The sequence below is a fragment of the Aythya marila genome (genome assembly GCF_965140915.1).
Source record: "Aythya marila genome assembly, chromosome: 4".
Taxonomy (NCBI): domain Eukaryota; kingdom Metazoa; phylum Chordata; class Aves; order Anseriformes; family Anatidae; genus Aythya; species Aythya marila.
Window position 1 is genome coordinate 57903010 of NC_139045.1, and position 16537 is coordinate 57919546.

Consider the following 16537-nt stretch of genomic DNA (forward strand, 5'->3'; position numbering starts at 1 on the left):
ATAGGCATGAAGTTACGTACCAAATGTCACATCTAGTTAAAGTGGTCACACACACAAAAATAGTATTTGAACACGCACGTGGCAAGCCACACCATGTAGTAACCTGTGCGTAAAATATTTTATTACATACGCTATAGTCACAAAAGCAGCTGTCCCTAAGGGACAAAAATTTTTTTAGTGCCATAGTAAAATATTAATCCCATGGAAGCTCATTAATGGTGGTATGATTGGAACCCCTCCGCTGAAATCACAGAGGTCATTGAGTTCCTGTATTCCAGGTTGTGTCGATATATAAATAAGCATTAGCAATTGGCCTGACCGCATTGTCCTTTCCAAAGTCTGTTCATGCTTTCAGCTTTATTAGTGAACTGATTTGAGGAGGCTTGCCAGAAGCGGTATTTCACATCTATATTTCAGAAGGCAATTGATAAAACTACCCTATATTTCTTGACGCCAGCAGTTATTAATCATGTCTTTGTTTATTGTAACCATTACAGCCAATTCCTATCAAAGAACATTTAACACGAAAATACGTTACGATAAAGTGGTACCACTTAAGCCTTAAGTAATAATAAATTACCCTTCACAGAAGGCTATTTTTTGACAACCTAGAGAATTATATAATTCCCAGGGAGAAGGAAAGGATGGTTAGTTAAAGCAGTGACATAATTCTATGACATCTGCAAGAAAACACAAAAAGAAGTTGTTTCAACTTAAACCAAAATTTTGATAGAACAAGACCACTGCAGTTTATAGTTCTTGAGCACGTACTGAGTTGGTCAGGATGGGAGAGAGAAATATTTAAAGAAAAAGTCAGAAGGATAGGACTCTAGAACTGGAATTCTGCATGCTCACATGTTTTATAGAAGCCCAGCCAGCTCAACAGCACAGCCTAGAAATAAACGGTTTGCAAAACAGGTGGTGCTTAAGGTAGTGTAAGTGATGTATGTTTTCCCTTTTTTGTCTTGGTTCAAGCTTAGAATTATCTTTAACAAGTAAGTTACAGACATCAAATAATTCTAGAGTCCTTATTTACAGAGTAAGTGCTGAATTATATAAAGTTAATGTACAGTTTGTACCAACTAAGTAAACTTATGTGTTACTGCAAGTGACAAAGGCCAGAAGTTCCTATGCACAATGTATCAAAATGCTACAATAAAAAAATACCACTGAGAATTAAATACCAGTTACAGACAGGGAACATGAGTACGTGAAGGTAAACTTCAAAAATAAAGTCAGCATTGAGTAGTTCTAAGTGGGGAACAGCCTAAGGATCATGTAGTAGGTGTTTCAAATTGGTTATGCAAAACTTGCAGAAACTGAAGTTTGAATTACATACCAAGGTAGTAGCAGGACAGAAGTGACTGCAGGCATCCTTACGTGGGTGATTCTGTGACCATTGCATGATGCTGTTTCCCAGTCTGTACAGTGATGAACATTACACCCTAATATACAGGCATAATAAGCATGTGCTTACAGCTGCATACACACACACACACACACGTATATATTAGTCCTGGTACTTGGAGCGTGCATTGCAAGTACATCTCCTGCTGGAACTATAGCTTTTCCATCTGAGCTATGAGGAAGGCTCAAAGCTTTGGGAAATACCCGTTATGAGATTTGTTTTCATACCCAATTCTTTTCTGTATAATGTGTCCCTTTTGACTAATGGAGTATGGCTTTTAGCACCGGGTGACTGTTGGCCCTTATCTTGGATGAAGTGCAGTACAGAGATATGAAACAGGTTCAATAAGCTTTGGCTGAGGAATTTCCTCCCCACATCCTTTTCTCCCTGCCATAAACATATGAACTGAATTAAAAGACTGGGCCATAGAGAATAGAAGTGAAAGAGACAAGATGGTATTTTTGAAGAACAAACCCAAGTGCAAGGAAGCTAAGGAATGATGAGGCAACTCCAGGCACAGAGCAATTTCCCTTGATCTCTCCTAAGACATAGGTGATAGAAGCAATGTCTGAATAACTGAAATAACACAGTAAACAAAGAAAAAGCGGACACTGGCATATAGACATGCTAGAAACACATCACAGCTTCCATTTTTTAGGAAACTAATTTTCCTAATAATTTTCCTAAGCTATCTAGGAACTAAATCCTGTGCCAGAAGGCCAAATTGTTATTTACAGTAAAAAATGTCCAAGTCCATGCCTAAATACATCTCTCTTATAAACAGTTGCATATGGGTTCGTGCAGGTGAGAATCAGGAGAAGAAAAAAAAAAAAAAAAAAGAAAAAAGAGTAATGAGTAACCCAAATGGGAAGGAACAGATAAGTTACATAACTGCAGTCCATGCAGTTTATGCATACATAACCAAGCATTAGACAACATCTGTTTGCAAAGAGCTTGCTACAGATTAGATATTCTCAAGCAGTGAGATTCCAAACAAATTGCCACAGTGCTTATGTGCCCCTTGGCTTACAGGACTTGGGTTGCTTGGTAAATGCCATCAGATACTCACCTACCTTTCAGGTCTTAATAACCCTTCAGAAGAAAGCTGGTTGCGGCAGGTTGTTTTGTAACTTGGTTGTCAGTGATCATTCCTCTCCTCTAACATACCCACTGACCTTGACTCTGTCCCCTGTTCGCATCACCTGATTCTTGGTTTTCTCCTGTGTTTGTCCCTGTTGACGTCTCTTTGATCACTCACCAACCTTCCAGATAGCTCCTAACATTGCTGTTTGTTCCTATCAGTTCTGCCTGGTGAACGGCAAAAAGCACAACCCGGTTAGCAGGGCCTAGCACTGTTTTATAGGCAGTTTGACAGAGCAGAAACTGAGAAACCTATGTGGCTTTTTCCTTCTGTTCATTATGGCATGGCCTTGAGCCACGGATTTACACAGCAAGTGTCTCTAATTTGCTTCTAAACTTGCACAATCTCCAGCTAAATTCCTACTGCCAAGCTAGTGAAGGCCAGGCTCCACTCACTGCCTGTCCATGAGAGGAAGCGGTAAAGCATGGCCATAGTCAAACTCCTTCTCAGAATATGGGTGCCTCATGAGCTGCGTGTTGGGGGCAGCCCTGGTACGTGGAACCCCCGAGCTGTGTCCCGACACTGTCAAGACTCGAACAGGCTAAGCCGGGGAGCACAGAGCTGGACAGCACAGATGTCTGTGAGAGTCCTCACCACACACATCCTTAGGCCTTGCTCAGATTAACTGGGCAGATGAACTGCTGGTTGCCTGCTGGCCTCTGCTGTGTGCTGCCAGGCCCTGTTCCTCCCCCACCCTCCAAGTACCTATTACTGTAAGGTTAGAACTGATTTCTGTGATTCACAAACCCATTTATCAATTTGTGCCTCCCAGCAGTCCCAGCATGTTCAGAGCTGTCTTGAAGACTTGTTTTCATGTGAGAGGTGTTTGTAGACAACAAGTCAGCCTTTCCAAAATGCACTGCAGCTGGCTTGCTGATAATGATAAGTCAGAGCTTCCACTCACACTCTGCCTCGTTCCAGGAAGTTCACAGCCCTGTTTTCCCCTTCTGCTCTGCAGAGTTGGTTGGTAGCAAGAATACCGTCCCTGCCATCCCTGTCCCACACCAACTCCACATGCTGTCCATGCCAAGGTTTGGGGGCTCACATCTGCTCCTTAACTTGCATTGCTCCTCCAAGCCAGCTCCAGCTGAACATGAGCAGCTCTTCCCGTTTCATTTTCAAGTCAACCACAGCACACTACTCTTAGAAGAGAGAGTTAACCATATCAACCTTGTTGGTAACAATACCAGTATGGGATACCCAGAGACATCTGCTCTAGTGAAAATAACCTAAAGCTTCTACATACTCCACAATTTGTCATATTTATTTAATCAGAAGTCTTTCCCCTAGATTTATTTATTTATTTTAATATTTACTGTGTCTGGTCCCAAACAATAATAAATTGAATGTTAAAACCACAACCAACCTCCATAAGCACCAGTAGGTCAGTATTTAGAAGTTTATGTACGGACCTGAAAAGCTTCAATAATACAGAGACATGAATCCAAATATTCCATGGCCTAAATGAACTCTGGCCAAGTTCTTCAGATACCCATCTCAGACTAACGGATTCAGGACTGCTCACTGATACACATTACAAGCACGTACATGTCCTTCGAGAGACTGAAACCCACAGCAGAAGTGGCAGCCAGGCAGATACCCATGGCAAGTGCAGACACCACCTCAGAGGGCCCAGAGGTGGTCTGGCAGCAGCACTGCTGTGCAGCCCATTTCTCAGCTCTCCTAAGGCAAGCTCTTTTGCCAGGCACAGCAAATACAACCTCTGTGCTTTTCCATCAGCAAAGGAAATAAAAACATCATTTTCATACCTGACATATCCAGAAGTATGCAGGAGGCCCCTGGTGCTCAGATACTGAGGAAGAGCATTGTGACAGACTCGGCGGCTCTCTGATATTGATGCTGATATCAGAGACAGAAAACAACTTGTACAGCATTTTGAGTAATAAGCTATCTACACAGCTTTCTAGGTAAGTTTTATTATCCTGTGTGCTAATCCAGTTAGCTAGGGGAAGAAATAATATATTTATATACACACATATATCTCAAGCTCAGTTTATGATTATCACAACTCTCCCCTACATCATGCCTATTTGTACCTTGTACCCCAGTATCATTACCCCATGATCACCTAGATTCTCTTGCAATGCATTAAGTGCTTAACAATGGTATATTCATAAAATAAAATCCCTCATTGAAGGAAAGTAGTTTTTATATTCATAACTCTGCCTATAAATAATAAAAATAAAAGTCACAAATTTGCCAGGCACTCGATTACACCACCACCACCCCAACACACACACACACGGCTGGAAGCAGAGCTTTGGAGGCCTCGTGCTGCTTTGTGTGGCTGCTGTACATAACTCCAGAAGTGTTTGGAGGGCTGAAGATGGGATGCCAAATTTAACAAAGGTCCCTACTGCATATATGTAAAGACAAAAATCAGTTCTTCCACTGAAACCAGTAAAAGGCTTTTCTTGAAGCATTTAAAAGATTGTGTGACTGTTAACGATACTACAAACTGAACTTCTCTGTCCTAGGAGTAAGACGTCTTTTGAAGATGATATACAGTATCAATGCTTCTTCACTGATGATTAATCTAAAGCTTCAGCATTTATCTCAGTCTTGATCCCCTCCACACACAAAGCCATCCCGCCAGAATTTGGTAATTTGAGTTGAGGCTCACTGAAGCAGGGAGGGGGGAAGTCCTGAGAGTCCTCAATGTCTTCCACAGTCTCCATTACTGCTCCATCCAGAAAGAGAAGAGTAGTTCTCTGGGTTTTTACTGCTGTTCACTGATAAATGCTGTGACTTCATTGCAATGGCAGAAGTCCACATGTAGCACCAGTCAAGACAAAGCAGTTTAGAGATGATTCATCAGGGTAGTTGCTTGCATGGGCTATCCCAGGCACTATCAGCAAGTTATCTCAGCAGCAAAGATCAAGTAGAGGTTTACTGTCTCTTCTCAGCCCACTGCTCTGGACAAAGGTTCAGCCAGCAGTAGTACTTAGACCTGCTGGACCTAATAAGCCGTGCCAGGTCTCTGATGTTGGCTGGTAATGCTGCAGGGAGCAGCGCAGGGTTTGAGCACACATTTGTCTGTAGTCAGACCAGGGTGCGACTGGACTGTGATCTGGAGCTCTTACCCTGGGAATGTTCCATACAAGTGGCCTTGCCACAGCTCTTGTGTCACCAGCACCAGCCTATATCTCAATCACTTGGGCTAGTTCATGCTTATAAGCATTTGCTGGTACAGGTAAATGAAATTAATGAGGTACATTATCTGTCTTGCAATATAGCTTTATTTTTATCTCCATCAGAATAAGGACATTGCATCATCCTTGCAGCATCCTGTAAGACTTTAAAGAACATGTCCTCAGGATTTGGGTTTTGTGCCTAATTCTAATAAATTAAATTGTTCCTTTGGACTTTTGACTTCCAGGTCTAACATCTTGCACAGTCAGCAGGACAGTTTCAGCCAGCAAAAGGGTTACTGCTGTAGGACTGGACTTTATGTCACTTTGTAAATAAAGTAGAATGGTCCAAAGCAGTTCCCCTCACCACAGAAAGAAACATCACATAACTGTACATGTGTTTTGAAACAGAAAACATAATCCATTAGATTTGACTAAACATGAGTCCTTAGGGGAATCTTTTTGCTATCCAGGCATTATGGGAGAAAAGCCCAGAGTCCTTGGCAAGTGTGAGTAGTCAGGAGTTAGATCCCAAATATGCAATTTGGATGCCCAACTTTATTTAAAGAAAACATATATATTTTTAACAGTTCAATGAAGATAATAGGTAGTCAGTTTCAACAGTTAAGAATAATTAAATCCTCAGTCTAAGCCTTTTCCTGCCTTATAAGTTGGAATTTAGACACCTAATTTTTGTTGGTCTGCAATTATAAGCCCATGAACATATTTGAAATACCTTTTTTTTCCTCCCCAATTTTCTGCAGCATTCTTTAAGACTCATCTAAGAAACAGAGGAACTCAAAGATATTTGTGGTACATCTTTTTGACTAACTTTGATTACGGCTTCTGTGTACTGTAAAAACTCAACATTTTGTGTAGCTGCTCCAGTGCCTAGGATGCATGTGAACTTGCTATTCTACTGACACCACTTATTTTATTTAAAAAAATAAAAAAGGGAGGGGGATACTTAATATAATGATACAGCTGTGTGGTTATGCTACTGTCTTTGTAAGAAGAAATAGAAAAATGTATACAGCATTTTTTATTATAAAAACAGCTTTTTGAGTGGAGAACACACTACAGATGAAGTATCATTCCACAGCCTCTTATTCCAAGGAGGTTCATGCCTACATCTGTCACTTCACAGAGATATGGCCTGCCTCTACAAATTATGAGATGCCAGACAGGTGACAGTCCTGACAACATCACCTACTGTACTGAGAGCACTCAACTCCTGCATGGCCCCAACAGGATGCCTCCCCATCCCTTTTACTGGTGGTGCCCAACCTGGGATGTAGGCACCTAATGCTCCTTCCAGAAGGATAGGAAAAAAGCATCCACCACCCACCCATTACACCAATAGCTCCTGTGTCAGCAGTCTAGATTCAATTTTTTGTTTTTCTTCTTAGAGGTTTTGAGCCAGCCCCATACTAGCCCAGCCTAGGAGCAAGCCCCTGAAGCAGCACAACCATCTCACACCATCCTGGAGGAGACAATCCATGCACACAGCAGTATATGGGCTATAGGGCTTCCAGCTCTGTTATGACTGGTGCTACAAGGGGCTGTTCTTCTAGTAGCTTGCTCCTTTCCACTGTCCTCCACCTGATCTTGGAAAAAAATAAAATCAAAGATCTACACAGCAAACAGAAGCTCAGTTACACTCTCTGAGCCACAGCTCTAACTCAGCACTAAACCTGTCTCCTACCCAATGATATCTCCACAGGTCACCTCCACACAGAGGTGGCATAATCTGGAGACAAGATCTTTACTCCCAGACACTTAGAATCATAGAACTGTTCAGGTTGGAAAAGCCCTCCAAGATCATCTGGTCCAACCACCCCCTACCACCAATATCACCCACTAAACTATGCCCCTAAGCACCATGCCCTTACCACTGCCTCTCCTGACCACTGCATCCCATCTTGCTCATCACCCAGCCATTGCACACAGTTCACATCCCTGTGCTTTCACATGCCAGATTTCTAAAGGGGTTTTCTTGTCCGTCTCCAGACAAAACTCCCAGCACCTCATTTACTGCAACATTCTTTTAGACAAGTTGTCCACATTGTGTAGTGATAGCTAGCAATGTTTAGCCACAATTAACATCTCTTTATATGCACAACAAAACATATGAGCTTCCTTCACAATCTTTTTCCTCTTCATTTAAAGTACAGAAATCCAACCCACAGCTCCTACGTCATTATAGTAGCAATGAGCAACAAGTACATGCAGATATCTACTGCTTTACTTCCTCACTACCCCACTCCAGGAGAGAACAAAGTCTTAACTAAAATTTATCCTCACATCCAGTACTCAACTATCAAGGATTTCAGACTTGGATTGTACAGGACACCTTCACAGGAATTAACTCACAAACATGGAAGGGAAATAAATACTTAGTGTTCATGCAATAAATATTGAGAAAAAGACCTTCACCAGTTAATTTTTTCAGAACACCACTGATGCACCCAAGCAGAATTATTCCCACCTTCTACACAATCTCCTCTAGTTCAAGGACACAGCTCACTCCTGAGCTAGTAAAATAGATTCAGACAAATTGACTGTTGCTTAAACCTCCACCCCTAAACTCTTACTTCTTCATTAAATTACTAAGCAGCCACAGACTCAGATTATATATCTCCAAAGCCAACTTACCTACCACAAGCCAGCCTTCTGAAGCTTAAATAGATAGCAGTTTCTGATTCATACCCTTAAGCCAGAAGCTGACTTCTAATTCAGAGATTTTTCTTCTTATTCAGTCACTTTTCAGCTGTTTTCAATCACTCCCTTTTGCTTTAAAGTATTGCCAGGTGTGCACCAGGAGCTGATAGAGCTAGCTCAGATAATCCGTCTCTATAGAGTTTAAAGATATAAAGCTGAAAGGCTACTTGAAGCTTTTAAGGGGAAAAAAAAAAAAAAAAAAAGGAAAAGGAGAAAAAAAAAAAGGAGAAAAAAAAAAACAACAGCCCATCTTGAGTGATGTTTATTTGTAACACTTTATGTGTTAGACAACATTTTAAGCATTCATTTATTATTTTTCATTTCCACATTGAATGGTTTGGTTGGGAAGGGATCTTACAGACCATCCAGTTCCTACCCCTGCCGTGGGCAGGGACACCTCCAACCAGACCAGATTGTCCAAAGCCATTCAGCTTGGCCTTGAGCACCTCCAGGGGTGTAACATCCTAACATCCACAGATTCTCTGGGCAACCTGTGCCAGTGTCTCACCACCTTAACAGTGAAGAATTTCTTCCTTATATCTCACATCTAAACCTATCTTCTTTTAGCTTAAAGGTAAAAGCCCCTTATCTATCACCACATGTGCTTGTAAAAAGTCCCTCTCCAACTTTCTTGTAGAGCCCCAATTTCATTTGTTTATTTTGCATGTCTGGAAATATAAGTGGATATTTAGAAAACAATTGCACTTATGATATCCTACACAGCACCAGTTATCCTACCAGTCATTCACGGACCCAAGAAATGCCTGTCCTGGAGAACATACATTCAGGCATATGTGCACTTAGAAAACTCTGTCCCATAGAGACCATCGTCAGTGCTCATTCCTGAGGCAATGCCCCCAGTCAAGGTGAAGCAATTTTAAATTCTTCTGGCATTTGCATCTGGGAGGATTGCCAGGACACTAACAGATGGTGTTGAAACATCCCTTCCTTCTGCTCAGAAGAGAGGCCCATCAGCAGCACTGGGACACTTTCCATTAACTGTAGGCTGCCTTGTTGTACATACACCAAAGGGATTTTACTGCCCAGTCTCACTTGTAATCTTCTTAAAGTTTTGCAATAATGCTAAATTTGATGTGAAAGCACTAAGTGTTCACTCTCTAGTGAGGAAAAAGGCATTCCACAAAACTGGTCTAACATTTCTTTGGGACCAAATCAAACCGAACTGAAATTAATCTACCCTCAGCTTTAATCTGCTTTGACCTTCTCCTCTTGTGCTGATTGATGACTCTGGAGAGGAAATTCTTTCCTGCAAAGCAAATACCACCACTGTAAAATACAGTAGCTTCCTTGTGTACCGCGTGATTTTCATGTCACTGACAGAGATCCCTTCCTCAGGCTGTGTGCACTTAACTCTTCTCCATGGCACTGCTACAGATGGGAGCAGGATCTGTTCCAGTATAACTGAGGTAAGTGGGAATCTGTCTTGCAGGCAGCACTTTTGCCAGTAATTACTTTTTATGATGACTGATGAAGCATTTGGGTATAACACCAGCTTTTAGAAAAATGTCAAGAGAGAGGAGAATCCAGCCAGGCCAGGCCCAGGAACCAGGGTATACTCAGTGCCCGACACCCGCACCGTACAAGGTGAACCCTGGCTGCTTGCTCCTACTGCATCTCCTTGTTCCTCACTATACCTGACCTGGGTGTTGTACAATAGCCAGCCTTCCTCTCACACCTCTCACCATATTTCAGCAGTTATTTATTTCCCAAAGTGCTCTGTCTGGCCTAATAGCCACCTGAAGCCTGAGGCTTAACAATTGCTACTGATACCCACTCCCCCCTCTTTATATTTTCTTCTACTTCTATAACCAGTACCCTTTCTTCCTGTGGGGAAGCACATCATGACCCTAAGCTGTCGATCAGGTTTGCCATCCAGAAAACAAACCCTGCAGGCACCCGGGGTAGCTACCTAGCCACCACTCAATCCCACAGCACTGAGTTTTACTTCCCAGGCCAACCCCAACAAAATGGGTGCAGCTATACCAACATGCAGTGCTGGCAGCCAGCACACCCACACCCCTCTGTGTGTGTGTATGTACCCTAGGAAAAAAGGCTAGGCTATCACCCTACACAAGGAGAAAGGTCTCCTTCATCTTCTTCAAGGTGAAGCCCTGTTGATGAGGTACCCCTGAACGCTTACAGTTGTTTTCCCTCCTCGTGGGCCTCAGTGAATGCAATGGGCCCACTTTATTGAGGGCTTTGTTGAGATTGTGAATGCATGGGTGTCAGTCTCCTACCTGATTAGGAGGTATGGGCTCCATCACATCCATGACCATGAGGTGTCTGGGGACTGCCAGCTCCATGAACCTGGGCGTAGGATGCCTCACTAAGCGCTCACTACGTGTTTTGTTTTAATCCAGAGAAGCAGAATGGGTTCCTTTCCCTGCACCTCAAACTAATGTTGAAATTGCTGACGATGAATCCAAAGTGATCTCTGCCTGCTGTGATGCACACGCAGTCATTCAACCACCTGGTCCAACCTGTCACCCAGCCCCAGCGTTAATTTCACCTCATCTGCCCCCAGAAGTCAGCTGTGTTTCAGAGCTGTGTTACCCCAAGCCCCACTGCTGCTCTGTGGTTCCTCAGCCCCCAGCATCCCAGGCTTGCAATGGGGGAGAAAGGTAGAAAAAAATTGAAATACCACTCCCTGTCCCTATATTTCCCAAGCTGGGTGAACATCACCTAGGGATTTCCTTGTTTCAGCGCCATTGTCATGCCTGAAGGGAGGGGAGAAGAGCACAGAGGACTGCAGGCAGAGATGGGATCCCACCTGAGCCACAGTGAGATGCTTATTTTTTTCCTGTTTCCTTCCCCTTTTCCATTTCTTAGAGAGATGTCACCAATGAGGGAGGTAAGGATTCGCACAGCCTGGCCCAAGAAGGCAACCAGGCTAAGCAGGACAAACGCAGACCTCATAACTTTCTTTCATCTTCCTCCATGAGAACCTCTGACCTGAGCCTGAGCTGGGGCCAGGCTGCCTTGCCAGGCCACGCAGTTTGGAAATGTCTGAGAGCAGGACAACCACCACACTGCCGTGCCATGGACTGAGCTGCGTAGCTCTGTCCTGCACCTCAGATGGCTCAGCTGGAGACGGAGACACTGAAATCACTTCAGAAAGACCACAGCAGGAGAACATCTGGCGAGAGCTGGCCCTGCTAGGTTCACACTCAGTGAAGAGCACTGTGACCATCAGCAGACATTTATTGATAGGCACATCTAAAAACATCTTCTCAGGCGATGTAACAGCTGGGAGCAACAAGCAAGAGCAGATATTGTATGTTTATATTATACAGCAACAGCAGAGCTGGCTCCCTGCTGGTAATCATTTGAGATCCAGTGCCTGAGGCCATTGCATTAGTCAGTTAAAATAGGGCTTAATGCTACCCTAGTTTACACGTGCACAAACTTTCCTAATGTCAATTACGGTTGCACGTTGCATAACCAAGGGCAGCACTTGGTCTGTAAGTTGTTTGCATGCCCTGTAATTTATACTTTTTGTACTGTGAAAAAAAAAATAATAATACAACAATCAGCTGAGCTGTTGGTTGCAAAACATCTTCTCCTGTAATTACCCTGATTGTTTATGTCACGGTAATGTGTCCTTAGACGTTGAACAGTGTAAAAAGATTGATACACCCCAAAAGTGTAAATGGCAATTAGGAAATTTCAACAGGTGCTGAGTAAGATGGAATGTTTGTGACATTTTAATGCTAGCCTTCACTCTGTTCCTCTCTTGTTGAAATACGGAGATGTCAGTTGTTGGGGGAGATCTGTTTGGGGGCAGTTCGGTGAAAATCAGTATATGTTCAGTATGCCAATACTGTTCTTTCATACCAACTATGGGTTTCCTTTGTAGTAAAATTGTAATGGACTAAGATCTACAGAATATTCACTATAAAAATATCACAAGCAGGTTTACACTTAGAGTGTCATGCTTTGACATGTACCAACACCAGGAATGGCCATTAGCTAGAGGAAGAAAAATCTGACTGCAAATAAATCATGGCATGGAAGCACAGCCTGTGGAAATTGTGCAGTTGCAGTATGGCCTGGCATTTCCATGTATGTGTATCAAGTATATCCTCCATGAAATAGCTTGTGAAATAGTGGCTTTTTGCTTGGTAGTATTCATTTTTAATCTTTGGCTGACAGGATCAGATCCTTTGCTATTGTCAAGCTACTGTCAGTGGTATCACACCAGGTTGCATGCACAAACAGTCTGCTGTAAATTAGTGAGTAACCTTTCCCAACAGCATGGCCAGGGCTGTTTTGGGGATCTGATGGGATGCCCACCACTTCAAGGTAAGCTGAAGAAAGAAATGACGAATTCAACCTGCATTTCTGATTAATGGGAATCCATCATAGTGGTAGTTAAGTGCAGTGGTATCAAGAGAGTTTGAATCTGGGGGAACTGGACGAGAAGCTTTGGCAGAGGGTTAGCAAAACCAGAAGCACCAGAAGGAGCCGTGACCATCATGCCTAAGTCATAAGCAGAGAGGAAGACGACTGATCCCAGTCACAGGATCAGGAGCAACCTGGCAATTAGCTGAAGCATTATTTTGAATGTTTTAAAGTCTTCTGGCCAGTGCAGTACTTCAGCACAAATCTGTTGTTAAATAAGGATAGGCGTCGCTGAACTTTGCCCTAGGTAGCTCTGCAGTCTGTTTGGAAACTGGGAGATGGATGGCACAACCTGTGCATGTTTCCTGGACGTGCTTTGATTCCTGATGGACAGTGAGTCACGGAGGCTGATGGCACACGGAATTGCAGTATTTCTGCATGAGTGTCAGAAGACTTAAGTTTTAAATCACGGGCCTAGGGTGATTACTGCTTACATTTTAGAAGAAGACTGTTTATACTGTACTGCATAAATATTTATGTTATAAGAAATACTTCTGTTATCTTCATTTCACTAAAATATGGTACAGTTTGACATGGCAGTTGTTTTGGGGGCTGCTTCCTCCACTTCTGCTGAGCTTAGAGTTAGGAAACCTAATGACCTCTTAAAATAGTCTTTCAGGCATTTAAGGGCTACTTTTTCTTTCTCTCCATCCCTTTCATTTTAAGATCATATGCAATCAAAAAAAAAAAAAAAAAAGAGCAAGATGGCTATTTTTGCCTAGTCATAAGCCAGACATCACTCATGGCATGGGAAGCACTTTGGAAACACTCTGTGTGCCATCTTTCTTGTAGAAGGAAGAGAGAGTCTGAGCCTATCACAGTGAGACAGGCTGTTTGCATCTGGTTGTTACAGAAGCCAAGGCTCTGGCCTCCTGTGCTTACCTTCACTGAGGACAGACTGCAGAACCCTGCTGTAAGATATTTTGGCCTGCACAATTGCACTGAGCAATTATTTTTTTTTCTTCATATGAAAACCTTTATTGGAAACACAGCCCTCTGATGGGTTTCTTTAATGCCTGGGGCTAACCTCAGTTCCTTTATGTTGTACTATGTTGTTCTGCAATACACATGTAAACAGATAGTATGAAAAAAATCTTCATTTTTTAAAACTTCTCTTTATTTTTACATTTGATGCACGAGGACAGACAAGATGAGTATTCAGGACAAAGTATAAATCCATATACTGTCCTAAAAACAATAGAAGTGATAAAGTTTGAGAGTTTAGAAAAGTATTTTAGAAACAATGTATTTCCAAAATTCCTCATTACAGAAAATTCAAATCTTTTAGAAAAGTGGAGTTCAATATCCTTGTGCATTAAGCCATATGATGAAAGTATGTAGGTGTCTTCCATCCTTATTTTAAGAAATCTGTCTCTGCATTACAAACCATCTTTACGTAACCTATTGAAGGAGCCAACAGCCTCCATAATACGCAGTATACACAGTTACAAACAATTTTAAAAGTTATATTACAAAATATACAGTAGTTCTTTTTTACATTTTTATAGATAAACATTGCATAGTTATCAAATACGTAATATATAACACAATCACATGAGCCTCTTTCTGTATAACTTATGAAAAGTTCTGTACACTCAAATAATTATAAATAAAGTGTAAATATCTTTTGTTAAGAGCGGGGGGCAAATATACCAGGACATGTTGTGCTGCCAAGTGTTAATCAAAAGTCCTTGTTTGGAATCTGCCTAAAACAAAGGCACAATATGGCCTGAAATTCACCAGCAAGGAGAGAGTGAGAACTAGGTATATCATATGGGAAACGTTACAATGAGGAACATAAAGTACTGATATGTCCAACCATAATTTTTACACTGATTCTTTTACAAGAACTGCTTTTCCTCTAATGCTTTGCTGAAAGTTATCACTGTGCTTGATGGCTTTACTTCAAGATGCAAAATAAGGTGCACGTTAAGAAATGAGTAAGAGTAGATGAAAATGTTCCCTGTTTCAATGGGTGTTCAATGGATGTTTAAGATAACTTTGAAAGAATTATGGATAATTTTCTCATATTTTTTCTGTAGAAACAGAGCATGGGAAATGCACACTAGAATCTAAAGAAACGCAGATCATGAAAGCATCATGAACTGAGAAGAAAATGAAAAACAGTTATCGAAGATACCACAATTCCACTTTGAAAATGAGATGCTGAAAAAAATCTGTTTGAACTATATGAGGGAGAAGGTAAATACTTTTCCAAAAAATAGTTAGGTATAACTCTGCTCTCTGTTACTAAGCCTACAAAGAGCAGAAATACACCAAAATTAAATGCTTTTGGAAATTCACTCTGATTCTAAGCATTTTGTCACTGACTCACAATTGTAGCAACAGTTGGAATCTCAGTATGAATGTAATTTTCAAACATGTTTTAGGCAACTTAATTTGCCATTTCAAATGTCAGCTTAAAAAGGAAATTAAAAAAAATCCCCTTCTAAAATGTGTGTTTACCTGATAGCTGAATGCAGCCTACTAATCTTAGAGCTTTGCATAAAACAAACTGTTCAGAGGTAAGTGTGTTCTAGCAGCACGGAATGGCTACGCTAAACTAAAGGTCTTGTCAGCATTTCCATTACAAATGTAATCTCAACTCAGCCATATAAAGTAGCTTTAAATTATACTGCTTGGCCTACACCCAACCACATGATTTTTTTTCTTTTGGTGGTTGGACCTCAGATATTATCCTGTGCTCACTCATATCTAAGCTATTGAAGGCCAGCAGAAGTACTCAATGCGTCTTTGAAATGTTCTTTTTCTGACACTGAAATGATGCCTTTTGTCAGTCCATGATTCAGAGCAGTCTCATAAGCATTTAGTAGAACATCAGTAATGGTAAGATCTGTGCACAAGCAGCTTCACACCAAGTGCTACACTACCTATGGGTTGACTACACGTGGCAATGACTACACTACCTATGGATTGTGTTTGGGATATGCTGCATTCAATTGCCAGTAAAATTCACATTGTTTCCAGGGAGCACACAGGGATGGTGCAGAGTGAACACTCCTTTCTCACCATTAAATGCTACTAGATGTCCCGCACTAGCCATAATCTTCTCTCTGGGTTCCCTCTTTTGTAGCCCTAAAGCTACTCTTGTCACTCCACCGCTACCCTTAAAGGTCATTTTGTGGCTCAGCCAGACAGAGCCATAGTTGCACACAGGTCTCTTGGCATCAGCCCAGACTTGAGTGGCTCTCTCCACCCCTACACCAGCCACTTGTCCTCCCTCCTGAACCATTCCTCTAATTGTCAGGACAAGAGCTTGTGGGGTTACATGGTGAACAGGACTGGGGAGGACTATCTAGACAGAGGAATGGCCACGCAACCACATCCTGAGTCCATCAAGCTCTTTCATAGCCACCGTGTCTCCAAACCCAGTGCTTAACCTTCAGCAGGCAAAGGGATCAGCAATTACTTTTTGGCCTTTAGCTTGAGATGACAAAAGACAACAGCTCCTGTCCCCAGTGTTAAAGGAGACAGAGGGCTCACAATGGGCCTATGCATACCCTTATGCCAGACCAGGACTCCCAGAGCTTCTGAGGGATGTCCCAGCATTTTACTTTCCTCCACACATGGACAATAGATTTAGTCTATATTGGGAATACTGTTTTCCATTTTGACCACTGCAGCCACTGCAATCAGGCCAATGAAAATGCTTGGATACTTTTTTTTGGTTGG